This window comes from Lates calcarifer, linkage group LG24 (assembly GCF_001640805.2).
Source record: "Lates calcarifer isolate ASB-BC8 linkage group LG24, TLL_Latcal_v3, whole genome shotgun sequence".
In the NCBI taxonomy this organism is placed as follows: Eukaryota; Metazoa; Chordata; class Actinopteri; family Centropomidae; genus Lates; species Lates calcarifer.
Window position 1 is genome coordinate 19726304 of NC_066856.1, and position 12896 is coordinate 19739199.

At 41.2% G+C, this 12896-nt stretch overlaps 1 long non-coding RNA gene across 1 annotated transcript; it reads right to left on the reverse strand.

Annotated features, from left to right (window-relative positions):
* Positions 1-7490: 7490 nt before the first annotated feature.
* On the reverse strand, positions 7491-12622 carry LOC127139244 (uncharacterized). The gene is made up of 5 exons (XR_007809325.1): positions 12456-12622; positions 11317-11501; positions 8753-8789; positions 8570-8640; positions 7491-7613 (listed from the first exon to the last, which is right to left on the reverse strand). It is a non-coding gene; the product is annotated as an uncharacterized LOC127139244 (long non-coding RNA).
* Positions 12623-12896: the final 274 nt, after the last annotated feature.

Below are 12896 nucleotides of genomic sequence, written 5' to 3' on the forward strand. Positions count from 1 at the left end.
CATGGACAATGTCTCTGATTGTGGACGATGTCTCCCTCATCCTCAACAATGTCTCTCCAATCGTGGACGAAGGCTCAGCGATCGTGGACGATGGCGTGGACGAAGTGGTGACACCTGGTCTTCTGTGATCGTGGACGACGTCTCTGCGATCGTGGACAATGTCTCTGAGATTATAGACAAAGTCTCTGCGATCATCGACAATGTCTCCATGAACGCCGGCAATGCCGACTTATCGGGGACCGAGTCACCACGAGTCACGGACAATGTCTCTGATCGAGGACGATGTCTCCCTCATCCTCAACAATGTCTCTCCGATCGTGGACGTCGTCTCAGCGATCGTGGACGATGTTGTGACACCTGGAGAAAATCAAAGAGAAACATACGAAAGAAAATGATCAATATTCTACTACTTTAATATAGTATGACTTTTTTGACTACACACTACACTAAGATGTTTGTGTGGCATTTGTGACCACATGCTACAGTACGACATTTTTATTAAATTACTGACAGCATGTTAGACTGTGATTTATTTTGGTTACAATTGTAACAGCTTAACATACTATTACATTCTTGACATTTTTAAAACCTTAATTTACGATATCATTAGAAATATCTTTATTATGATTATTAATAAATGTACTTTTTTACATGTTCGATGCTGATTACTTCTATTATGACACTTTTCTGATATACTGAACATAAACAGTTTAATGTCAGTGCTCTGTGTTGGACAGTTGATGTAAAGCTGTTTGTGAATTACCTGGAGGCCTCTGTCCTGGTCTCAAAGAACTTCACTGTACGAAGACTCTCTGCGATCGTGGACAACGTCTCTGCGATCGAGGACAATGTCTCTGAGATTATAGACAAAGTCTCTGCGATCATCGACAATGTCTCCATGAACGCCGGCAATGCCGACTTATCGGGGACCGAGTCACCACGAGTCACGGACAATGTCTCTGATCGAGGACGATGTCTCCCTCATCCTCAACAATGTCTCGCCGATCGTGGACGAAGGCTCAGCGATCGTGGACGATGGCGTGGACGAAGTGGTGACACCCGGTCTTCTGTGATCGTGGACTACGTCTCTGTGATCGCGGACAATGTCTCTGAGATTATGGACAAAGTCTCTGCAATCATTGACAATGTGTCTGTGATCGTGGACCAAGTCTCTGATGATAGACTGTTTCTCTGTGATCATTAACAATGCCAGCTGATCGCGGTCATGCCGTCGAATCGAGGAACCACAGTGTCACTACCGACTCTTGCGCAGAGCTCTGCGAAGCAGAGACAATGTTTCTGACCATGGACAACGTCTCTCTCATCTTTGACAAGGTCTCTGCGATCATGGACAATGTCTCTGATTGTGGACGATGTCTCCCTCATCCTCAACAATGTCTCTCCAATCGTGGACGAAGGCTCAGCGATCGTGGACGATGGCGTGGACGAAGTGGTGACACCTGGTCTTCTGTGATCGTGGACGACGTCTCTGCGATCGTGGACAATGTCTCTGAGATTATAGACAAAGTCTCTGCGATCATCGACAATGTCTCCATGAACGCCGGCAATGCCGACTTATCGGGGACCGAGTCACCACGAGTCACGGACAATGTCTCTGATCGAGGACGATGTCTCCCTCATCCTCAACAATGTCTCTCCGATCGTGGACGTCGTCTCAGCGATCGTGGACGATGTTGTGACACCTGGAGAAAATCAAAGAGAAACATACGAAAGAAAATGATCAATATTCTACTACTTTAATACAGTATGACTTTTTTGACTACACACTACACTAAGATGTTTGTGTGGCATTTGTGACCACATGCTACAGTACGACATTTTTATTAAATTACTGACAGCATGTTAGACTGTGACTTATTTTGGTTACAATTGTAACAGCTTAACATACTATTACATTCTTGACATTTTTAAAACCTTAATTTACGATATCATTAGAAATATCTTTATTATGATTATTAATAAATGTACTTTTTTACATGTTCGATGCTGATTACTTCTATTATGACACTTTTCTGATATACTGAACATAAACAGTTTAATGTCAGTGCTCTGTGTTGGACAGTTGATGTAAAGCTGTTTGTGAATTACCTGGAGGCCTCTGTCCTGGTCTCAAAGAACTTCACTGTACGAAGACTCTCTGCGATCGTGGACAACGTCTCTGCGATCGAGGACAATGTCTCTGAGATTATAGACAAAGTCTCTGCGATCATCGACAATGTCTCCATGAACGCCGGCAATGCCGACTTATCGGGGACCGAGTCACCACGAGTCACGGACAATGTCTCTGATCGAGGACGATGTCTCCCTCATCCTCAACAATGTCTCGCCGATCGTGGACGAAGGCTCAGCGATCGTGGACGATGGCGTGGACGAAGTGGTGACACCTAGTCTTCTGTGATCGTGGACTACGTCTCTGTGATCGCGGACAATGTCTCTGAGATTATGGACAAAGTCTCTGCAATCATTGACAATGTGTCTGTGATCGTGGACCAAGTCTCTGATGATAGACTGTTTCTCTGTGATCATTAACAATGCCAGCTGATCGCGGTCATGCCGTCGAATCGAGGAACCACAGTGTCACTACCGACTCTTGCGCAGAGCTCTGCGAAGCAGAGACAATGTTTCTGACCATGGACAACGTCTCTCTCATCTTTGACAAGGTCTCTGCGATCATGGACAATGTCTCTGATTGTGGACGATGTCTCCCTCATCCTCAACAATGTCTCTCCAATCGTGGACGAAGGCTCAGCGATCGTGGACGATGGCGTGGACGAAGTGGTGACACCTGGTCTTCTGTGATCGTGGACGACGTCTCTGCGATCGTGGACAATGTCTCTGAGATTATAGACAAAGTCTCTGCGATCATCGACAATGTCTCCATGAACGCCGGCAATGCCGACTTATCGGGGACCGAGTCACCACGAGTCACGGACAATGTCTCTGATCGAGGACGATGTCTCCCTCATCCTCAACAATGTCTCTCCGATCGTGGACGTCGTCTCAGCGATCGTGGACGATGTTGTGACACCTGGAGGAAATCAAAGAGAAACATACGAAGGAAAATGATCAATACACTACTACCTATTCCTCAACAGTTTAACCATGAAAACAGAGAAATATCCAACATTACAGCTCAACTACAACATTTAACAAAATATTTTGATGCCTTAATATACTATGACAGTTTTTGAGGGCTTACTATAATCACTCAACAGTTAAAGCTTTTTACTATTATTTTTATTGTTAATATTATTATGCTAATTCTAACTGATGAAGCATTTGCTGTTAGTTCCAGACGACGGGTTTTAAAAAGTCAAAGTGCAGCTGAGATAATGACAGAATGAAAACTATAAACTAACACTGACCTTCTGTCTCTGTGTCTTCTGTCCTTCAGCTCAGTGTTTCCTGGTTCAACACAGAGTCCTGAGGAGAAAAACAACAAACATCAGCAACTGTTTACACCTTCAAAATAAAAGCACAGAGGGATTCTGGGTACTGAAGTTCAAACTGTCAAAAGGAACAGTAAAAGACACTAAACAAAGAACCCTGTGTGAGGACTAACTGGTTCTGGACTCATCAGAACTAGTTCAACAGTTAAATGTGATTTGTCCACAGAGACAGAAGAAGCTGCTCTGACTGGAGAAAATGTCTCCACCTGCAGTTTCTCCAAAGTCTCTTCAAATCTCAACTAAATGATGAAACAAAGAAACTGCAGGAACATGTAGATGGCTTGAAGTGTTACAAACTAATCCAATACTGTTGAAATAAAATAAACTTCTGAACATTCGTGATGATTGATTTAACGTTTTCTGTCTAAAAACTCAAACTTGTATTCAACACAAAACGTTGTTCAACCAATTAACAACTCACCACAAACTAATGATTAATCAGTAATAAACACATCAGGAGATCAGTGGATGAAAACAGACAATAAATTAGTAGAAACAAAAACGACCACAACGAGTCAAAACACAAGACGTTAAAGAATCATGAAAGAGAAAGGGGCCAGAAAACTGCAGACACACAAGAGCACGAAGCAAAATAACAACAACCAAAATAAGACTGCTATACACACACTTGATCAGGCACAAAATGTCCGCGAGGTGACCGCGAAGAGAAGTCAACAGACCAAGAGACAAACAGTGTTCTTATCCGTCCACGTTAGAGACACGAGTGGTCACAGACACACAAACACACTCTTACCCCGGTAATAAACAAGACTAAAACTGGAAATAAGACCAAACTATATAATTAAAAGAGAAGGCGAAGGCAAAGGCTAAGGCTATGACCAAGGCTAAGGCTAAGGCTAAGGCTAAGGCTAAGGCTAATGCTAACGCTAACGATCGCCGCTTATTAGTTAGCTTGTTAGCATTGCCTCCCGCTGCAGGAGTGATTGTCCCTTAGCCTCTGTGTTCGATAAAACAGCCCCACACCTCTTCAGTAGTGATCTCCCTCACGGCGACAAACAGACAGGAGCGAGGATGGTCTTGTACAGCGTTGATTTTACTCTGTATTTTCACTCGATTCTCCGACATGGTTGCTCCGCCATTACGCTCTCCTCACCGGAAGCCAAGGTCAATGTCGTCATACGTCAGGCAACGACACCAACGTCGGCAGACGACACGCTGATTGGTCGGCTCATTCTACTCCGCCCACCTCGCTTCTGATTGGTCGAAACAACTCAGAGTGCAGACTATGAACCGTTAGACGTTTTATTAAAAATCAACTACAAAAATAAAATAAAATCAATATAAAAAGCTACAGTGACGATAATAATAACAACAACAACAACAATAATAATAATAATAATAATAATAATAACAATAAACATTGACTCTTTATGCCTCTTTTTTTAAATTAGCAGTTCCTGTTTGCAGTGTTGCCATGGATTGAACAGTGAAGAAAACCTAAAAACTAAACAACTGAATCACTGGTTACAGTATAAAAATGTCTGCCAAACAAAAACCATAAAATTAAGGAAATTAAAAATTAAAAGACTGTTGTTTTTCCTAAATTATCTTCAGTGCAGGTCACATCAGTCAGTCTCTCTGAGTTTGATTTCAGCAGTAGCACTTTAAACCTCCTGGCTCTGTCTTAAAGCCAAGCTAATAATCTTTAAGGAAACAGTGCACGGGACAATATATCAGTAATCCACCTGTTAGATAAATAATAATGATAGATTTATATTCTGTCAATAAAATAATCAATTAATTGACTGATGGTTCCAGCTGTACTGATGTCATCTGTCTGAACACACAGGAACACAGACTGTCCTCTCTGAGCTGCCCTGCTGCCCTCGAGCAAGGCACTGAACTGAGAGAGGAAAAGACAGTGTGTGTGTGTGTGCTGACTTGTTTACTTGGTTATGTAACCCTGTCTCTGGTCACACACACACACACACACACACACACACACACACTGGGGGTGCCAGAGTTCCTCAGCATATGTTAAATGGAGCTTCCCCATCTGTCTGCCTGCCAACAGTCTGACTCTGCTCTCATTTATATTTATGACAATCACTTCATTAACGCCCTGTTTTTCATTGTACTGTGAAAATAACTGACTTTGTTGTTTTAATTGTTTCTGTAGTGACTTAAAGATCAACCCCAGCAGCTCATTTATGTTCCAGTTTTCCACTCTGAGCAGATATGTTGTGAACAGCGCCCCCTGGCAGCACAGAACTGAACCACACTTTGATGCCTGGGGTCCAGCTGGGAGCCAGTTCAACCCATGTTTTTGTTTTTAACTTTATATTTTAACCAGACGAAGTCGTCAGCTCAGCTCCACCAAACTCCATCAGAAAAACTCTGATTTTTAACATGAAGCTGTTTGACTCAGAGTTTTACTGGTTTGAATCAGCTGCTCTGTTTGTTTTGGAGAGGAGGAGACCTCTGAGGAGGATTCAGCTCCTGGTAAAAAACCTCCTGAAGGAATCCTGACCAGGAAAAGCTGAAGACAACAATTCCTGTTATCACACTGCTTCATAACATCATTAAACTACAGCTTTTGTTGTTGTTTTGACTGAGAGACACTAACAGCAGAAATCTACACACACACTTCACCTTGCACAGGGTCGCTTCCTCCTGTGGGATTGTGGGTGTTATTCCTCCCAGTGGAGCTGTACTGAGCGCGCTCAGAAGAACTGAGGGCTAAACAGCAACAGATTGACTGGTGTGTGTGTGTGTGTGTGTGTGTCTCCCTGTGGTCGAGTCAACTTTTAAAACAAAGTGACAGGTGTCAGCTCAGGTCAGCTGTGTGTGTGTGTGTCTGTTCATATTTGTATAAATGTGTGTGTTCACTGGAGAACTGCAGCTACACTGATATTGATCAGGTGATTTTAATAAAAGGACGTCTCTGCTGATTCCTGCAGGAGAGCTGCTGCTACAAAACCACAAACCATCATTAATTAGTCAATAAAAAGAAGAGAAATCAACAACAGTTCAGCTCACGTTTACTTTCTGACATTTTACAGAACAAAGTTTGTCAGTTTCAGATCAAACAAGCATCTAACTGCTTCTTTCTTTAGTGATAACACTATTACAGCTGGGACAGGCAAAGATAAAACTACAAAACTCAAGCCTGATACTTAGTTAGTTATAGAACAGCCAATAGGAACACTCGCTCTCTGAAAACACCTGTGATTGGTCAAAGTCTCCTGAATATTCACTTCATGCTGTTTCAATTTAAAATTATCCACAAACAATAAACACACGTAGAAGATACTTCCTTGTTTTTCATCTGTGTGTGTGTGTGTGTGTGTGTGTGTTGTGTTTTTCATCTGTGTGTGCCTCTCTCTGCCTGTTAGGATCAAACACTGACACCAGTCAAACACACACACACACAGTATATGCAGACGCAGCATTAAGTCTGTAGTGTCGTGTGTGTGTTTCTTGTCTTAGTCATGACACACACAGACACTGAGTGTGTGTGTGCAGCTGCGTCTTTATTCTACGACTGTCTGGATGGAAACGTCCGTTAAACCGTCTCCTTCCTCTGCTCTAAGTGTCCTGAGGGAAACCTTTACACTGAGTGTGTGTGTGTGTGTGTGTGTGTGTGCGTCTTTGTCGCCATGTGAGCGAGGTGTTGATGAGGTCCCGTGATGGCAAACACACTCCCTGACCTCATCCTCACACATACACTTATAATTTCACTTTGATTTGCAGTAAAATGATTTTACTCTCTGCTCTAAAAACACACGTCTCACTTTCTCACAGTGTCGTCCATCATTTCTATCAGTTGGAATAACACTGGACTCAGCAGTCTATATATATATCAATACCAAACTCCATTAACAAAAACAGTGATTTTACTGGGAGCTGCTGGAATACCACTGCCTCCATCTGTTAGTGTGTCTGTGTTACTGTGTGGTACTTTTACTCATGTAAAGTATCTGATTACTTCTTCAACCACTGAAAGTCTCACAGTAACACAGACACACTAACAGATGGAGGCAGTGGTATTCCAGCAGCTCCTGGTTAAATCCCTGTTTATGTTAATGGAGTCTGGTACTGATATAAAGTGATGTTTCTGGATCCTCCTCTTTAATAAAAAGCTCTGTCTGTAGGAATCCTCTCCATGATGTTGTCAGATGCCTAGAATGAAAATACAGAGTAACATTATTTATATTATTTTGTTCTTTAATTTCTGATGCAGCTGTAAATTCTTTATGTTTTGTCTGTTTTTATTGCCCCTTAAAATATTAGTTAAATATATTTTAATCTATTTATTTACATGTTAATAAATTAATTTGTAAACACATTTATTAACGCTTATTTTTATTGTATTTTTTGTGTCGACTGCATCAAAAATAAATGAGTTAAACAAGCTGACGAGGCAGATTTATGTGATTTTCTTTCCATATAAAAATAAGTATTTGCGGTAGTCTTTCTTGGTGGTAGAGCTCTACATTAATCTACTGTTTAGAAAAAAGTCACAGACTGTAAATGTAGATTTTAAAACATGAACTCTTCCCTGTTGATGTGCGACAGACGACTGCATCAAAAATAAACGAGTTAAAGCTGATGTGTGCTGACGAGGCGTCTGTCTGCAGGCCGAGCTCAGACAGACGGCCTACTTCTACCAAAAATAAAAGAAAGAAAGAAAGACAGGAAAACTAAACGACAAGAGAGAGAGGAAGAAAGGAGGAATGAAAGAGAGAAAGAGTTGAATGTCAAGCCCACACTAATTGTTTCTATTTTAGAGCCGAGCTGCTTTCAGACTGATTTAAGGAGAGTCGGTGTAAAAGTGACCTAAAAACAAAGCAGAGAGCCGGCTGACGCTCACTGATAACACACACACACACACACACACACACACACACACACACACACTGATAACATTCACACACATTTTGTGACGCAAATTAACTAAAATGTTGATGGTTTTGTGTATTAATCTCCATCGTCTTCATCATTATTGTCATTTCCTGATCACAGCAAAAATATCTAAATCAATTATAAACACAGAGAAGAAGAAGAAGAAGAAGAAGAAGAAGAAGAAGAGAGGGAGGAGGAGTTTTAAAAAGAGAGTGATGATGGACGTTACTGACCAGGAGGAGAAACACCACAGAGGCTGATCCTGCTGTGGACTCATACTGCCTCCTGCTGGACGACAGCAGCACTGCATGAGGAAGAGGAGAGGAACAATGTGAGAAACTCAGAGTGAAACAACTTATTTCCGCTGAGTTAAACACTGCACCTGCTCTAAGTGTCAGTCCTCCAACAACACAAACCTCTGACCACCTGGTCCACATCCAGTCCTGCTCCAGTCTGCAACACACACATTATTAATGTTAGTATTAATCACTGAGGATGTTCCCCTGAAAACATCTGTCTGCTGCAGCTGGAAACGGCGCTGTGAGAGCAGAGAGAGAGAACCAGAAGAGTTGAAGCAGTGAGGGGAAAAATAAAATATAAATATAGCTGCAGCCATGTTAGACACTGCATTGGTCTCCATCATAGTTTAACATATGAGCACAATCAGTTCAGTCAAATCTACAAATATGAAGCAGAGGAGGAGAGTCAGGTCTGTGAAGTGTTTCCTCAGATAAATAAAAACCAGTTCCATCAGTAAAGGCAGGACAGAAACATGTCTCTGTACAGCTCAATATAATTCAACAACAGCCTCAGAAATGTTCACACAACCTTCATGAAGGAGGATTTACTGAGAGCAGAGCTCAGACTGAAAAGTCTGGAGAGTTTCACTTCAAAAACTTTATTTTTCCACCAAAAAACCGACTGAACATTAGAGATAGAAAATAAAATAAACTTTCTCTCTGCTCCTGACACTGTTTTATTTGAGTGAATATTTACCTCCCTCCTCCTCCTCCTGTTTACTTCCATCACAATGAACTCACCTGGCCCCTGAACGCAGCACGGGCAGCAGAAAAACACCCAGGAAACAACAAACTAACATGAAGTCAAACTGACAGAACTTCAGTTAAAGTTACTCAGCTCTGTCTGGAGTCACGAAGCCACAAACATGTTGTTTTTATCTCTTTTTTATCGAGTTACAGCTCAGCTGCTGCTGCGTTCACAGCGCACAGGTGTAACAGCGCCACCTGCTGGACCGGAGTGTCAGTGCAGGAGGCGCCATTACACCCGTTTGTTTCTTCAGGTGATACTTTACACTTACAGGGTTATATATTATATAAATATAGATTAGAGAACAGTCAGAAAAAAAATTCCAGATCAGATCTGAAAAACTTTATTGCTTCACACAGAAGCAGAAACAAACACAGTGAAACTGTGTCATTAAAACTGATCGATATTGTGATGCACAGATACAGATTCAATCCCGAGGTGAGATCTCTCCTCTGTAAAAACCTCTGACAAAATCATCATCATTTTGAACCTGACTTGATCCAGTGTTCAGATTCTGTTCTGGAAATGTATTCAATTTAATTAATGACAAAGACTCGTAATAAAATAAATAAAATTTCAGAGAACGTGTAAAACTAAAACGTATCAGTAGTTTTAAAAAATCTGATCAGTAACTTGAAAAGTAAGTGAAGCTGTGAAACAGACGTAGAGCAGTGACAGAATGAAGAAACAAAAAATAAAAATACTAGTAAACGTCAGTACCTGCTTCCCTTTGCCTCCAAACATGGATCAGAGTTTAATCCTGATCTTTAGAAATGAAAACGTCTCTGAAGCTTCAGCTCTGTCTCTGATATAAAACCTGAAGTCAGAGGGTGAGGGTGGTTTACGTCCCCTCTCAGGCTGTCGTCATCACTAAAACCACATCACGTTACATTAACACACACACTGAGCCGGGAGGAGGAATGTGAAGCTTCAGATTCCAGGTGAGATTGTTTCACAATCACCTGAGAGTCAGATATCACCCGTATTGATCTGATTCATGTTTCACCAAATCTAAAATCTAAAACCTACACGCTCTAAAAATACTTTCCAGCTGCTGTGTGTGTGTGTGTGTGTGTGTGTGTGTGTGTGTGTGTCAAACTCATGTTTTCTTCTTCTCGTTTGTTCTTGCTTTTGTTAAATTCAGCCTCTTGTGTATCTTGTATTAATAACTTTTAATGTCTGATGCACAGTAACAGAAAGTAACTAAATACTTTTACTCTACTACTGCACAATTCTCAGGTACCTGTATTTACTCAGGTACTTCCATTTGATGCTCTTGTATTCCACTACATTAGAGAGAAATATTATAGTTTTTTGACTTTAACATAAACTAACAGATAGAGGCAGTGGAAGTCTTCAGCTCCAGACTCCATTGACAAAAACAGTGAGTCTGGTTAAACACTACTTTACTTAGGAACATAAACTATGTTAATACAACACTGATGAGTAAAACATTCACTGATAACCTGTGTTATTTGTTTTAGCGACAACATTCTTCAGCTAACAGCAAACAGAAATCAGTCCAAGCTCCTGAGTAATGTTTGGGACAGACTGTGGACTTGGTTGAACATTAACAAAGGTTGGCAGTGATCAATCTCTCGTGTCTCATGAGTGTTTCCTGAAATACTTTGGTTTTACTGGATGAATTAGAGGAAAAACTCCACTTAAAAATTATTCTAAATCAAAATCAGGATGCAACAGATTCTCACAACAATTTAATGAACTAATTATCGACTCATGCCTGAATTCTGTCAAACAGAATCTCTGAAATAACTCAGTAATGTTGTTGACTGATGAGTGAGGGAGAAAAATCTGATGTTCATCCAGTAAGTTTAAGCTCTTCCCTCCACAGTCCTGCCTCTGAACCAGGTTAAACAGCGAGCATTTACCCTCAGAGTGAACAAACACACAGATCAGTTTCATCAGTTCTTACCTTCTGTAGTAGTTTGGACTTCAGCTTCTCCTCCTTCATCGCAGAGTGAAATCACAAGATTCACGTCCTTTGTTTTTTTGTTTGTTCGTTCAGCTCCACTGGTTAAAAAACTGGTTCTTCGGCTCCTTGAATTTTTTTTGCGAACACCAGATTAGTTTTGTTCCGATGCCACTCCCACAGAGCACCTGCAGAGAGAGGAATGTAAATCTGACTGGAGAACAGCCAAGTTTCCCCCTCACATTAACCACAGTCTGCGCCTCTGATGTTTCCATTTGCTGCTTCAGCCAGAAGGGAAATCATTTATCACATACATCCCAGAAACCATTTTAATATAGTTAAAAGACGTAGTGATGGTTTTATACAGGTGATAAATCATCTGTTAGAAGAGCCAGGATCTGACAAATGTAAATCCTCTTCATGAGTGACTTGTTCATGTCTCAAATTTACAGCTGCAGAACATGTGGATTAAACTCCACTTAATAAAACTTTATTAACATGAACAACTACAGCGCTGCAGTGGAGGAAACTGTAATAGTTATGTCTCCATGTTTGTGGGACAAAAATCCTGGGATTCGGTGCATTATCTGGACAGCCAGAAACATCGCCATATATCAATACCAGACTCCATTGACAAAAACTGTGATTTTACAGAGCAGAACACAGGAGATGCTGGAATACCACTGCCTCCATCTGTTAGTGTGTTTGTGTTACTGTGTGGTACTTTTACTTCAGTAAAGTATCTGATTACTTCTTCCACCACTGAAAGTCTCACAGTAACACAGACACACTAACAGATGGAGGCGGTGGTATTCCAGCAGCTCCCAGTAAAATCCCTGTTTTTGTCAATGGAGTCTGGTAGAGATATATATATAGAGATGTTTCTGCTTAAACATAAAGGATCTGACTCTTTAATAAACAGCTCTGTCTCTGTAGGAATCCTCTCCATAATGTGGTCCGGAATTAAGTTTTAATAACAGGCCCAAATCACAAAACTGCATTAATCTTTTACTAATCACTTGCTAATGGGCTACGGTATCTAAAGTAACCGTAGCTAAAAATGGCGCCAACGCAGACCACAACAACTCTGATTGGTCCGCTCGGTCAGCTCCTCGGTGACCGGACAAACACTGAAAACTCACCCTCCCGTCGAACTCCCCGTCTCCTCCGATGTCTCTTCTCTTTCCTGCGTCGCAATAATTTTAATAAAAGTGACTGTTGTTCAGTATTTATCAGCTCCAACTCCAATAACACAAATCTCTCAGGTTCGGCCGCCATTTTTTGGGGGGGACACACGAAGAAGCCATAAACACAGCGACACAGATACACACAGCGCCACTCAGCGGTCTGGTGGTGTAACTGCAGCGCGACACAGACACCAGGCACAGGCGTTAAAATCATAATAGTCTTTTTTCAGGCATGCGCACAATGTAGAAGAGCAGAGAACTGTATTAGTTTGTTTTTACATTGATTTAAATTTATTCAATGCGCAAAGTCATTTAAAAATTGTGCATTTCTATTAAAATACCAAACTCCCATAATATTAAATGACAGATTATGACTTCACTGTACAGCAGATTTAT